This window comes from Orcinus orca, chromosome 4 (assembly GCF_937001465.1).
Source record: "Orcinus orca chromosome 4, mOrcOrc1.1, whole genome shotgun sequence".
Classification (NCBI taxonomy): Eukaryota; Metazoa; Chordata; class Mammalia; order Artiodactyla; family Delphinidae; genus Orcinus; species Orcinus orca.
The window spans coordinates 106,694,689-106,707,929 of record NC_064562.1 but is presented as its reverse complement, the minus strand read 5'-3'; the positions used below and the strand labels follow the sequence as shown (position 1 = coordinate 106,707,929).

General features: G+C 37.6%; 1 protein-coding gene across 2 annotated transcripts in view; it reads right to left on the bottom strand.

The window, feature by feature from the left end:
- The window catches only part of KCNIP4 (potassium voltage-gated channel interacting protein 4), a 1,200,268-nt gene that overhangs the window by 601,469 nt on the left and 585,558 nt on the right, over window positions 1-13,241 (bottom strand). The gene's annotated exons all lie outside the window — the stretch shown is intronic.

Genomic DNA, 13,241 nt, shown 5'->3' with positions numbered 1-13,241 from the left:
CCTGCAAAAAGGAGACCCAAAGCACAGTAAGTTAGGCAAAATGAGAAGAAAGAAAAACACATAGCAGATGAAGGAGCAAGGCAAAAACCCACCAGACCTAAAAAATGAAGAGGAAATAGGCAGTCAACCTGAAAAAGAATTCAGAATAATGATAGTAAAGATGATACAAAATCTTGAAAATAGAATACAGAAAATACAAGAAACGTTTAACAAGGACCTAGAAGACCTAAAGAGAAAACAAACAGTGATGACCAACACAATAAATGAAATTAAAAATTCTCTAGAAGGGATCAACAGCAGAATAACTGAGGCAGGAGAATGGATAAGTGACCTGGAAGATAAAATAGAGGAAATAACCACTGCAGAGCAGAATAAAGAAAAAAGAATTCAGGAAAATCTCAGAGACCTCTGGGACAACATTAAACACACCAACATTTGAGTTATAGGGGTCCCAGAAGAAGAAGAGAAAAAGAAAGGGACTGAGAAAATATTAGAAGAGATTATAGTTGAAAACTCCCCTAATATGGGAAAGGAAATAGTTAATCAAGTCCAGGAAGCACAGAGAGTCCCATACAGGGTAAATCCAAGGAGAAACACGCCAAGACACATATTAATCAAACTATCAAAAAGTAAATATAAAGAAAAAATATTAAAAGCAGAAAGGGAAAACCAACAAATAACACACAAGGGAATCCCCACAAGGTTAACAGCTGATCTTTCAGCAGAAACTCTGCAAGCCAGAAGGGAGTGGCAGGACATATTTAAACTGATGAAGGAGAAAAACCTACAACCAAGATTACTCTACCCAGCAAGGATCTCACTCAGATTTGGAGAAATTAAAACCTTTACAGATAAGCAAAAGCTAAGAGAATTCAGCACCACCAAACCAGCTTTACAACAAATGCTAAAGGAACTTCTCTAGGCAGGAAACACAGGAGAAGGAAAAGACCTACAATAACAAACCCAAAACAATTAAGAAAATGGTAATAGGAACATACATATTGATAATTACTTTAATGTAAATGGATTAAATGGTCCAACCAAAAGACACAGACTAGCTGAATGGATACAAAAACAACACCTGCATATATGCTGTCTACAAGAGATCAACTTCAGACTTAGGGACACATACAGACTGAAAGTGAGGGGATGGAAAAAGATATTCCATGCAGATGGAAATCAAAAGAAATTTGGGGTAGCAATTCTCATATCAGACAAAATAGACTTTAAAATAAAGACTATTACAAGAGCCAAAGAAGGACACTACATAATGATGAAGGGATTGATCCAAGAAGAAGATATAACAATTGTAAATATTTATGCACCCACCATAGGAACATCTCAATACATAAGGCAAATACTAACATCCATAAAATGGGAAGTTGACAATAACACAATCATAGTAGGGGACTTTAACATCCCACTTTCACCAATGAAGAGATCATCGAAAATGAAAATAAGGAAACACAAGCTTTAAATGATACATTAAACGAGATGGACTTAAGTGATATTTGTAGGACATTCCATCCAAAAACAACAGAATACACTTTCTTCTCAAGTGCTCATGGAATATTTCCAGGATGGATCATATCTTGGGTCACAAATCAAGCCTTGGGAAAATTAAGAAAATTGAAATTGTATCAAGTATCTTTTCCGACCACGCTATGAGACTAGATATCAATTACAGGAAAAAAATCTGTAAAAAATACAAACACATGGAGGCTAAACAATACACTACTTAATAACCAAGAGATCACTGAAGAAATCAAAGAGGAAATCAAAAAATACCAAGAAACAAATGACAATCAAAACCTGACGACCCAAAAGCCTATGGGATGCAGTAAAAGCAGTTCTAACAGGGAAGTTTATAGCAATACAATCCTACCTTAAGGAACAAGAAACATCTCAAATAAACAACCTAACCTAACCTCTAAAGCAATTAGAGAAAAAAGAACAAAAAACACCCAAATTTAGCATAAGGAATCATAAAGATCAGATCAGAAATAAATGAAAATGAAATGAAGGAAATGATAGCAAAGATCAATAAAAGTAAAAGCTCGTTCTTTGAGAATATAAACAAAATTGATAAACCATTAGCCAGACTCACCAAGAAAATAGGGAGAAGACTCAAATCAACAGAATTAGAAATGAAAAAGGAGATGTAACAACTGACACTGCAGAAATACAAAGGATCATGAGAGATTACTACAAGCAATTCTATGCCAATAAAATGGACAACTGGAAGAAATGGACAAATTCTTAGAAATGCACAACCTTCCGAGACTGAACCAGGAAGAAATACAAAATATGAACAGACCAATCACAAGCACTGAAATTGAAACTGTGATTAAAAATCTTCCAACAGGGGCTTCCCTGGTGGCGCAGTGGTTGAGAGTCCGCCTGCCAATGCAGGGGACACGGGTTCGTGCCCTGGTCCAGGAAGATCCCACATGCCGCGGAGTGGCTAGTCCCGTGAGCTATGGCTGCTGAGCCTGCGCGTTTGGAGCCTGTGCTCCACAACAGGAGAGGCCACAGCAGTGAGAGGCTGGTATACTGCAAAAAAAAATATATATATCTTCCAACAAACAAATGGCTTTGTTTGTTGGCTTCACAGGCGAATTTTATCAAACATTTAGAGAAGAGCTAACACCTATCCTTCTCAAAGTCTTCCAAAATATAGCAGACCCATTCTATGAGGCCAAACCCATTCTATGAGGCCACCATCACCCTGATACCAAAACCAGAAAAAGATGTCACAAAGAAAGAAAACTACAGGCCAGTATCAGTGATGAACATAGGTGCAAAAATCCTCAACAAAATACTAGCAAACAGTACTCAGCAGCACATTATAAGGATCATACACCATGATCAAGTGGGGTTTATCCCAGGAATGCAAGGATTCTTCAATATACACAAATCAAACAATGTGATACACTGTATTAACAAATTGAAGGAGAAAAACCATATGATCATCTCAATAGATGCAGAGAAAGCTTTTGACAAAATTCAACACCCATTTATGATAAAAACCCTCCAGAAAGTAGGCATAGAGGGAACTTTCCTCAACATAATAAAGGCCATATATGACAAAACCACAGCCAACATCATCCTCAATGGTGAAAAACTGAAACCATTTCCTCTAAAATCAGGAATAAGACAAGGTTGCCCACTCTCACCACTATTATTTAGCATAGTTTTGGATGTTTTAGCCACAGCAATCAGAGAAGAAAAAAATAAAAGAATCCAAATCAGAAAACAAGAAGTAAAGCTGTCACTGTTTGCAGATAACATGATACTGTACATAGAGAATCCTAAAGATGCTACCAGAAAACCACTAGAGCTAATCAATGAATTTGGTAAAGTAGCAGGATACAAAATTAATGCACAGAAATCTCTTGCATTTCTGTACACTAATGATGGAAAATCTGAAAGTGAAATTAAGAAAACACTCCCTTTTGCCATTGCAACAAAAACAATAAAATATCTAGGAATAAACCTACCTAAGGAGACAAAAGACCTGTATGCAGAAAATTATAAGACACTGATGAAAGAAATTAAAGATGATACCAACAGATGGAGAGATATACCATGTACTTGCATTGGAAGAACCAACATTGTGAAAATGACTCTGCTGCCCAAAGCAATCTACAGATTCAATGCAATCCCTATCAAACTACCACTGGCATTTTTCACAGAACTAGAACAAAAAACTTCACAATTTGTATGGAAACACAAAATAACCCGAATAGCCAAAGCAATCTTGAGAAAGATAAACGGAGCTGGAGGAATCAGGCTCCCGGACTTCCAACTATACTACAAAGCTACAGTAATCAAGACAGTATGGTACTGGCACCAAAACAGAAATATATATCAGTGGAACAGGATAGAAAGCCCAGAGATAAACCCAGGCACGTATGGTCACCTCTGTTTGATAAAGGAGGCAAGAATGTACAGTGGAGAAAAGACAGCCTCTTCAACAAGTGGTGCTAGGAAAACTGGACAAGTATATGTAAAAGTATGAAATTAGAACACTCCCTAACACCATACACAAAAATAAACTCAAAATAGATTAAAGACCTAAATGTAAGACCAGACACTATCAAAGTCTTAGAGGAAAACATACGCAGAACACTCTATGACATAAATCACAGCAAGATCCTTTTTGACCCACCTCCTAGAGAAATGGGAATAAAAACAAAAATAAACAAATGGGATCTAATGAAACTTAAAAGCTTTTGCGCAGCAAAGGAAACCATAAACAAGACCAAAAGACAACCCTCAGAATGGGAGAAAATATTTGCCTATGAAGCAACTGACAAAGGATTAACCTCCAATATTTACAAGTAGCTCAATATCAAAAAAACAAACAACCCAATCCAAAAATGGGCAGAAGACCTAAATCGACATTTCTCCAAAGAAGATATACAGATTGCCAACAAATACATGAAAGAATGCTTGACATCATTAATCATTTGAGAAATGCAAATCAAAACTACAGTGAGATATCATCTCACACTGGTCAGAATGGCCATCATCAAAAAATCTACAAACAATAAATGCTAGAGAGGGTGTGGAGAAAAGGGAACCCTCTTGCACTGTTGGTGGGAATGTAAATGGATACAGCCACTATGGAGAACAGTATGGAGTTTCCTTAATAAACTAAAAATAGAACTACCATCCGACCCAGCAATCCCACTACTGGGCATATACCCTGAGGAAACCATAATTCAAAAAGAGACATGTACGAAAATGTTCATTGCAGCTCTATTTACAATATCCAGGACATGGAAGCAACCTAAGTGTCCATCAGCAGATGAATGGATAAAGAAGATGTGGCACATATATACAATGGAATATTACTCAGCCATAAAAAGAAACGAAATTGAGTTATGTGTAGTGAAGTGGACGGTCCTAGAGTCTGTCATACAGAGTGAAGTAAGTCTGAAAGAGAAAAACAAATACCATATGCTAACACATATATATGGAATCTAAGAAAAAAAAAAAAGGTCATGAAGAACCTAGGGGCAAGATGGGAATAAAGACACAGACCTACTAGAGAATGGACTTGAGGATATGGGGAGGGGGCAGGGTAAGCTGTGACACAGTGAGAGAGTGGCATGGACATATATACACTACCAAATGTAAAATAGATAGCTAGTGGGAAGCAGCTGCATAGCACAGGGAAATCAGCTGGGTGCTTTGTGACCACCTAGAGGGGTGGAATAGGGAGGGTGGGAGGGAGGGAGATGCAAGAGGGAAGAGATATGGGAACATATGTATTTGTATAACTGATTCACTTTGTTGAATCATATAACTGATTCATGTAACTGATTGTATAACTGATTCACTGTAAAGCAGTTATACTCCAATAAAGATGTTAAAAAAAAAAAACAGTAAATGAATTGTATGGTATGTACATGATCCCTTAATTGATTGTTGTAAACAATGACGGCAGCTTATTTTCATCAGGGAGTGGCCTTTTCATTATTGACATGAGGATAATAAATGTATCTCATATAAAGTGAGGGATTAGATTAATGCCCATTTGACATACCCTGTGAGCCAGGCTGACATGAGGGAGACATTGGATATATTAGCTTTGGCTTCCTGGGAAAGGAGTGCAGCCTGGTGAGATGGTTGGGCAGAGAGCCCCAGGCCTGCCCACCATTCACATCTAGCGAGCACTACCATGGAGAGCATCTCTTGGAGTTATTTATACCATCAAGGCTAATTCTGTTTTCCTTTTGTAAATGCGATAGAACCACTTGCCCACAACATGTTTACCTCAGGATTGTACAGTGCCCTAACGACAGTAGAAATACAGCTTATTTTACGTTCATTTTTTCCCTTACACATTGGACACACAAAAGAAGTGGTACAGAATTCAGAGGTAATGGGGAACGAAAAGCACTTAGTGTGTTAATTTAAGGAGTGTAGTAAACTTCATGCAGATTTAAATTTCCCAACAGCTTGCAGATGGGTTACTCAAGTATTCAAAACAGAAGTTTCTGGAAGTATATTAGTCATAAAGACCACAGAATGTAGCTTTTTATGTCTGTTTTCTTTTACAGTCTGTCTCACCCTGAGTCATATAGTCTAACAGGGTGGTACATGGGTACCTGACTGCATCCAAGAATGTCTGTGGAAGCTGAGCCCCTCCACAGTGGAATAAGAATAGAGCTCTGAAGTAAAACCAGCCTGGGCTGAAATACCAGTTCACCTCTTCTTACTAGGGTGGCCCATTGACCTTGGGGCATTTATTTCTATTTTCTGAGCCTCAGTTTCTTCATCTATAAACTGAGGGACTGACAATGTCCTCACAGTGCAGTGGTAAAGATAACATGGGAAATGTACGCAGAGGGCTTAGGTCCAGTGTAGGGCATTTTATTGTGTATTAAATAATTACAATTATTAGCCTTCTCAATAGAGTGTGGGGGAGTGAAAAAGTCCCACATTCTAAAAGGTATTTCACCTGCCAAGTCAGAGTGTCCCCCCGAGGGAGGAGGGATTCCAAAAACAAAAAAACAGGTAGCCAGGGTATCTCCTCTCCTTGAAATCAGTCTAATCCTTCGGCTTCTAGCTTCTACTCAGGAATAGCTTAATCCCTGGGAAAAATTTTTGTGTACTTTTCACTAAAAGTACAGATATAACTTCTGTCCAAATTATTATTGTCCAACTTATTTTTCTTCTTTCAAAATTTTTGTTATAGATAACAATTTTAAGTGTAAAGGAGTTTGAAACAATAACATTGCCAAAAATTTGCCACTTGAAAAGTTTTGCTAAAGTTTTGCTAAAACTAGCTTCTAAGGATTCTTCAATATATGCAAATCCATCGATGTGATACACCATATTAACAAACGGAAGGATAAAAGCCATATGATAATCTCAAAAGATGCAGAAAAAGCTTTCCGCAAAATTCAACACCCATTTATGATAAAAACTCTCCAGAAAGTAGGCGTAGAGGGAACTTAACATAATAAAGGTCATATATGACAAACTCACAGCCAGCATCATTCTCAATGGTGAAAAACTGAAACCATTTCCTCTAAAATCAGGAAGAAGACAAAGATGCCCACTCTCACCACTATTATTCAACATAGTTTTGGAAGTTTTAACCACAGCAATCAGAGAAGAATAAGAAATAAAAGGAATCCAAATCGGAAAAGAAGAAATACAGCTGTCACTGTTTGCAGATGATATGATACTAACTATACACAGAGAATCCTAAAGATGCTACCAGAAAACTACTAGAGCTCATCAATGAATTTGGTACAGTAGCAGGATACAAAATTAATGCACAGAAATCTCTTGCATTCCTATACACTAATGAAAAATGTGAAAGAGATATTAAGGAAACACTCCTATTTACCATTGCAACAAGAAGAATAAAATACCTAGGAATAAACCTACCTAGGGAGAAAAAACACCTGTATGCAGAGAACTGTAAGACACTGATGAAAGAAATTAAAGGTGATACAAACAGATGGAGAGATATACCATGTTCTTGGGTTGGAAGAATCAACATTGTGAAAATGACTATACTACCCAAAGCAATCTACAGATTCAGTGCAATCCCTATCAAACCACCAATGGCATTTTTCACAGAACTAGAACAAAAAATTTCATAATTTGTATGGAAACACAAAAGACCCCGAATAGCAAAAGCAATCTTGAGATAGAAAAATGGAGCTGGAGGAATCAGGCTCCCTGACTTCAGACTATATTACAAAGCTACAGTAATCAAGACAGTATGGTACTGGCACAAAAACAGAAATATAGATCAATGGAACAGGATAGAAAGCCCAGAGATAAACCCAGGCACATATAGTCACCTTATGTTTGATAAAGGAGGCAAGAATATACAATGGAGAAAAGACAGCCTCTTCAATAAGTGGTGCTGGGAAAACTGGACAGCTACACGTAAAAGAATGAAATTAGAACACTCCCTAACACCATACACAAAAATAAGCTCAAAATGGATTAAAGACCTAAATGTAAGGCCAGACACTATCAAACTCTTAGAGGAAAACAAAGGAAGAACACTCTATGACATAAATCATAGCAAGATCCTTTTTGACCCACCTCCTAGAGAAATGGAAATTAAAAAAAATAAACAAATGAAACCTAATGAAACTTAAAAGCTTTTGCGCAGCAAGGGAAACCATAAACAAGATGAAAAGACAGCCCTCAGAATGGGAGAAAATATTTGCAAACAAATTAACGGACAAAGGATTAATCTCCAAAATATACAAGCAGCTCATGCAGCTCAATATTAAAGAAACAAACAATCCAGTCCAAAAATGGGCAGAAGACCTAAATAGACATTTCTCCAAAGAAGATATACAGATTGCCAACAAACATGTGAAAGGATGCTCAACATCACTAATCATTAGAGAAATGCAAATCAAAACTACAATGAGGTATCACCTCATACCAGTCAGAATGGCCATCATCAAAAAAATCTACAAACAATAAATGCTGGAGAGGGTGTGGAGAAAAGGACACCCTCTTGCACTGTTGGTGGGAATGTAAATGGATACAGCCACTATGGAGAACAGTATGAAGGTTCATTAAAAATCTAAAAATAGAACTACTGTATGAAAAGGTGGAATATTTTGATATATATATGAATCTTTTGATATATATGGAATCTTAAGAAAAAATCGTTCTGATGAACGTAGGGGCAAGACCGGAATAAAGATGCAGACATAGAGAATGGACTTGAGGACACAGGGAGGGGGGAATGGTAAGCTGGTACGAAATGAGAGAATAGCATTGACATATATACACTACCAAATGTAAAATAGATAGCTAGTAGAAAGCAGCTGCATCGTACGGGAAGATCAGCTTGGTGCTTTGTGACCACCTAGAGGGGTGGGATCAGGAGGGTGGGAGGGAGACACAAGAGGGAGGGGATATGGGGATATATGTATACATATAGCTGATTCGCTTTGTTATACAGCAGAAACTAACACAACATTGTAAAGCAATTATACTCCAATAAAAATGTTAAAAAAAAAAAATAGTATACTTCTTCCCACATGGCAACATGTTACTTTTTCTTAAAGCAGAAGTATTTCCCAATCACTGCCTTCAAAATAAAACTGAGAACCTGACGACGGTATTATGCAAGTTCTTTCATGATCTGTGTCCAGCTTCGATGCTAGACCATACAAAGCATTTCTCCAGTCCTGACAGCCTGTATATCTGTAGTTTCTCAGACGCATCCTGGTCTTTCAAGTAATCCCTGTCTTTTCATATACTTTTCCTTCTGGCCATTTTTCCCTCCCGCACCTCATCTGGCTAGCCAGTTACAGCCTATCCTTCTAGATTCATTTCAAGCACACCTTCCCAGTAAAGTGCGTTCTACATGTCCCCATCCACCACGTCTTGCTGCATTTCTGGCTCTTCCTCTGTTTAGTTAAAGCATCCCCTGCAGACCTGCACTATGAAGCTTATTCTGTGTTAGATTTGCCTGTTTTCCTTTTTCTCCGCAGCTTGTTCGTTCATGCCTGGAAAACAGGTGTGTGTCTTTATCTCCCCACAAGGCCAGGCACACAGTGCAACTCAGTAATTATTCACGTTTGGCCCTGTGGCTTATGTCCAAAGCAAAGCTGTTGCAGGCAAGATTAACACTAAGAAATGCCAGAGTAACTGAATAATCGCATATAGCAGATTATTATATCCACAGCAGAAGAGGTTATTTTAAGAACTACTGCTTTTGTGTCTGAGTAAAGATGGAGTATCAAACGTAATTTCTTTACCATCAAAGGAAGCTACCTTCCAAGATTGGAGAGCCCTCTTTTTAAAAGTAAGGAATTAAATTAGAAGAAGCATTTGCATTTTCACATTAGTCTTCTCTGAATATGCATGGCTGGTTGAATTCTGTCTGACACCTTCACAGAACTCACTAAAGTAAGCTTTCCATTACTAAATAAATTGCATCTATTCTAATTAAAGATACGCAGAGAATACTACCCAGACAGGAGACGTAAGGTGGAATCAGGAGCTAGGGCTTCCATGGTAACCCTGCCAGGGACAATGTAATTGATTCATATGGTTCCTTTTGCTACGTATTGATTCCATGCCAACAAGCCTTGAATACTGTCCATCATTTCACAGAGCTATTTATAGACAAAGTCCAGCTATGACAAATAAATGGTGATGGGCATTCAGAGATGATTACTAAAAAGAATAATACAAAATACTCCTGCTTTCTAGCTCCCGTGGCCATTAATCATCAACAAGGTTTAAATAACTATATAGTAAATATAAGGATAATTTACTGAAATAAAATATTTGTATCAGATCTTTTTTGTGTGTGTGGTACACGGGTCTCTCACTGTTGTGGCCTCTCCCGTTGCGGAGCACAGGCTCCGGACGTGCAGGCTCAGCGGCCATCGCTCACGGGCCCAGCCGCTCCGCGGCATGTGGGATCTTCCCGGACCGGGGCACGAACCCGTGTCCCCTGCATCGGCAGGCGGACTCTCAACCACTGCGCCACCAGGGAAGCCCTGTATCAGATCTTTTTATGCAAAGGATCTGCTGAGGGAGGAAAAAACTAAAAACTCAGGTCTGAAGTTGCAGGTACCACATCATTGCACGGTATTGGTACCTCATTCTACCTTATTGTTGGTTGTTAGCATTCGAGTTTATCAAGCGATCTGTCAGAATATTAAGCACATATAAAAGGAAGTGATAAATTAATGCCACATGGATATAAAGATTCAGAAACTGAGACAAAGCTTCAGTAGCGCAGTTGTTTCTCATGCCCTTTAAAGCATATTACAACTCCTCTGGTTGGGATACTGGTGAAAGAAGTGAGTTGTGTGTCCGTTAATTTTTGTAAGCCAGACTTCTAAATGATGATACCTCACATTCCTAACCTTCAGTTTGACTGCTGAACTTGCCAGCAGTACCCAAGGCTGAGCAATGAGTGTTTCACTGGGAGACGGTAGTCTGTGGAGGTAGCGATGGGGGTGGTGGTGATATTTACTATATGGGTGGGAGGCAACCTGCATCAATATCCTTGTTTAACCAGCTTGCTCAAACATTCACTTCACTCCAAGTATTTCACATGCTTTAAACTTGATCTTGAATTGCTGCCTGGGTTACACTTAATAGCCTGCAGATTTAGAAGTCAATTCCTGAGATGATCGTCAAATTACCACATAATTCTTTTAGCTTAAACCTAGTGGAACGCTCAGATTGAGCTCTTTCAGCTCAATTTTGTTCTCTGAAAATCTTAAGATTTCAAACTTTCATATATCTTACTCCTTGGTTAACAAAAAGTTAGTGCTATCTATTTTTAATGTTTTTTTCCCAGTATCTCTTGGTATCTACAACCATAATAAATTCCTTTAATAAAAATGCTCCAATGGATGCATTTTTAAAAACATTTGCTGCACAATATTATCTTACAGTGGCAGTGATAGAAATCAGCTCTCTCTTTTTAGAGGGTGGGATGTGGGTAGAGAGCCTTTATCAATTGGGTCTAAATTCTATAAACTGAAAGTCAAGGCTCTTTTCAAAAGTTGGCCTGTGGTTTCCTTTCCTCTTGTTTTCATTCTGCCACAATTACTCTCTTGCATTTTTACCTTTTGAAATATTACCAAATATTTATGAACCACCTAAAACCTGCCCTATTCCCTCCCAGTCACATTTGATCAGGTCACATTTTCAACCCTCATAGCATTTAAAAATAGTTTCCAGATGTCCTTTAAGATGAATTGCCTTGTACTTATAGATCCCTAAGTGATTATAGGGATTTAGCCTTATTTATCACTATATTCTTTTTTTTAATTTTCTTAAAATGTAGAAAAGAAATGTGGCAAACTACTTGTATACACACTACATAGCTGCCCTCATAACATTAACAATTTTTAAATTTTTTTAAAAATATAGTTGAAATCATTTTTTTCCTTCTTTTTTTCCTTCTTTCCAGTCTAATTTCTTCTCCCTTTCTACTCTGCCCATAGGTAAGATCACTCAGTGAATTTATTGTGTATCCTTATAATCCATTTTAAAACTGTATGCATATAGATATGCATATAGTATAGACATGTATCTATGCATGTATAGTATTGTGAGGGGTTTCTTGATTCATATAAATTCTATCAGAGAATAGAATTATTATATATATTAGTTTTGGTGTTCATTATTTTTGAGATTTCTAGAATCTTTAGATTATCAGCCTACTTCATTCTTTTTAACTGTTAAATAGTGTCATTGTATGAATTTACCACAATGTGAATATCATTGGCTGTATCTTCAAAATATATCCAGAATCCATCTACTTCCCACTATCTCTACTGTTACCTCCACCCCCAGACCAAGGTACCACATGTCTCACCTGGATTATTAAACAGTCTTCCAACTGGTCTACATGTGACCTCCTTGGAGACTCCCAAAACCTATTCTCAATGGAGTCAGATGGATCCTTTTAAAATGTACGTCATATTGTGTCATTAACCTATTCAAAATCCTCAAGTGACTTCACACCTCTCACTAGACACTTTAAAAACTGCTGTATTAAATCTCCTTTTACTTCTATGTGGGAGAGTTTCTCTAGGGCAAATTCCTATAAAGGAAATTCTTTTTTAGACACTGAATCACACATTTTTTTCAATATTACTACTTTCTTCCATGCTACTTTCTCAAGTGATTATACCAATTTATGATCACACCAGCAATGTATAAGCCATTTTTATGCTTTTGTAGCATCCTGGCGTACAACCTTGTACACAATAGATGGTAAATAATTATTTATTTAACTCTTTCGTCTTTCAAGGGACAGTTCTGCAACATATGCCCACCTTAACTCTTCTTATATAACCCATTCAGAAAGATTTATGCTTGACCTTGCTCTGTGGAAATTTTGTAAATACTTTTACTATGGCATCTGCATTTCATATTGTAATATGTATTTCTGCTTCCCCCTCCCCCCTCCTACTTATAGACCTACTTGACCTCAGGGACAGGGTCTTCACTGCATCCTAGTATCTAAGAAGGAAAAATGAAAATTTTCTACTTGTGGATCATCTGTGACGAAGCACAGGGCAATTTCCTTGCACACGTTAACTTTTTCATATTTACAGTTATTACTGGTGATAGATACTCTTATTATTCCCATTTTACAGATGAGAAGATGGAGGGCCACAATTTTCTCACTGTTACAGAACCAGGAAAAGGCAGGGCCTATGTTGTAAAACTGCCAGACTCTAAAACCTAAGCTCATCCTA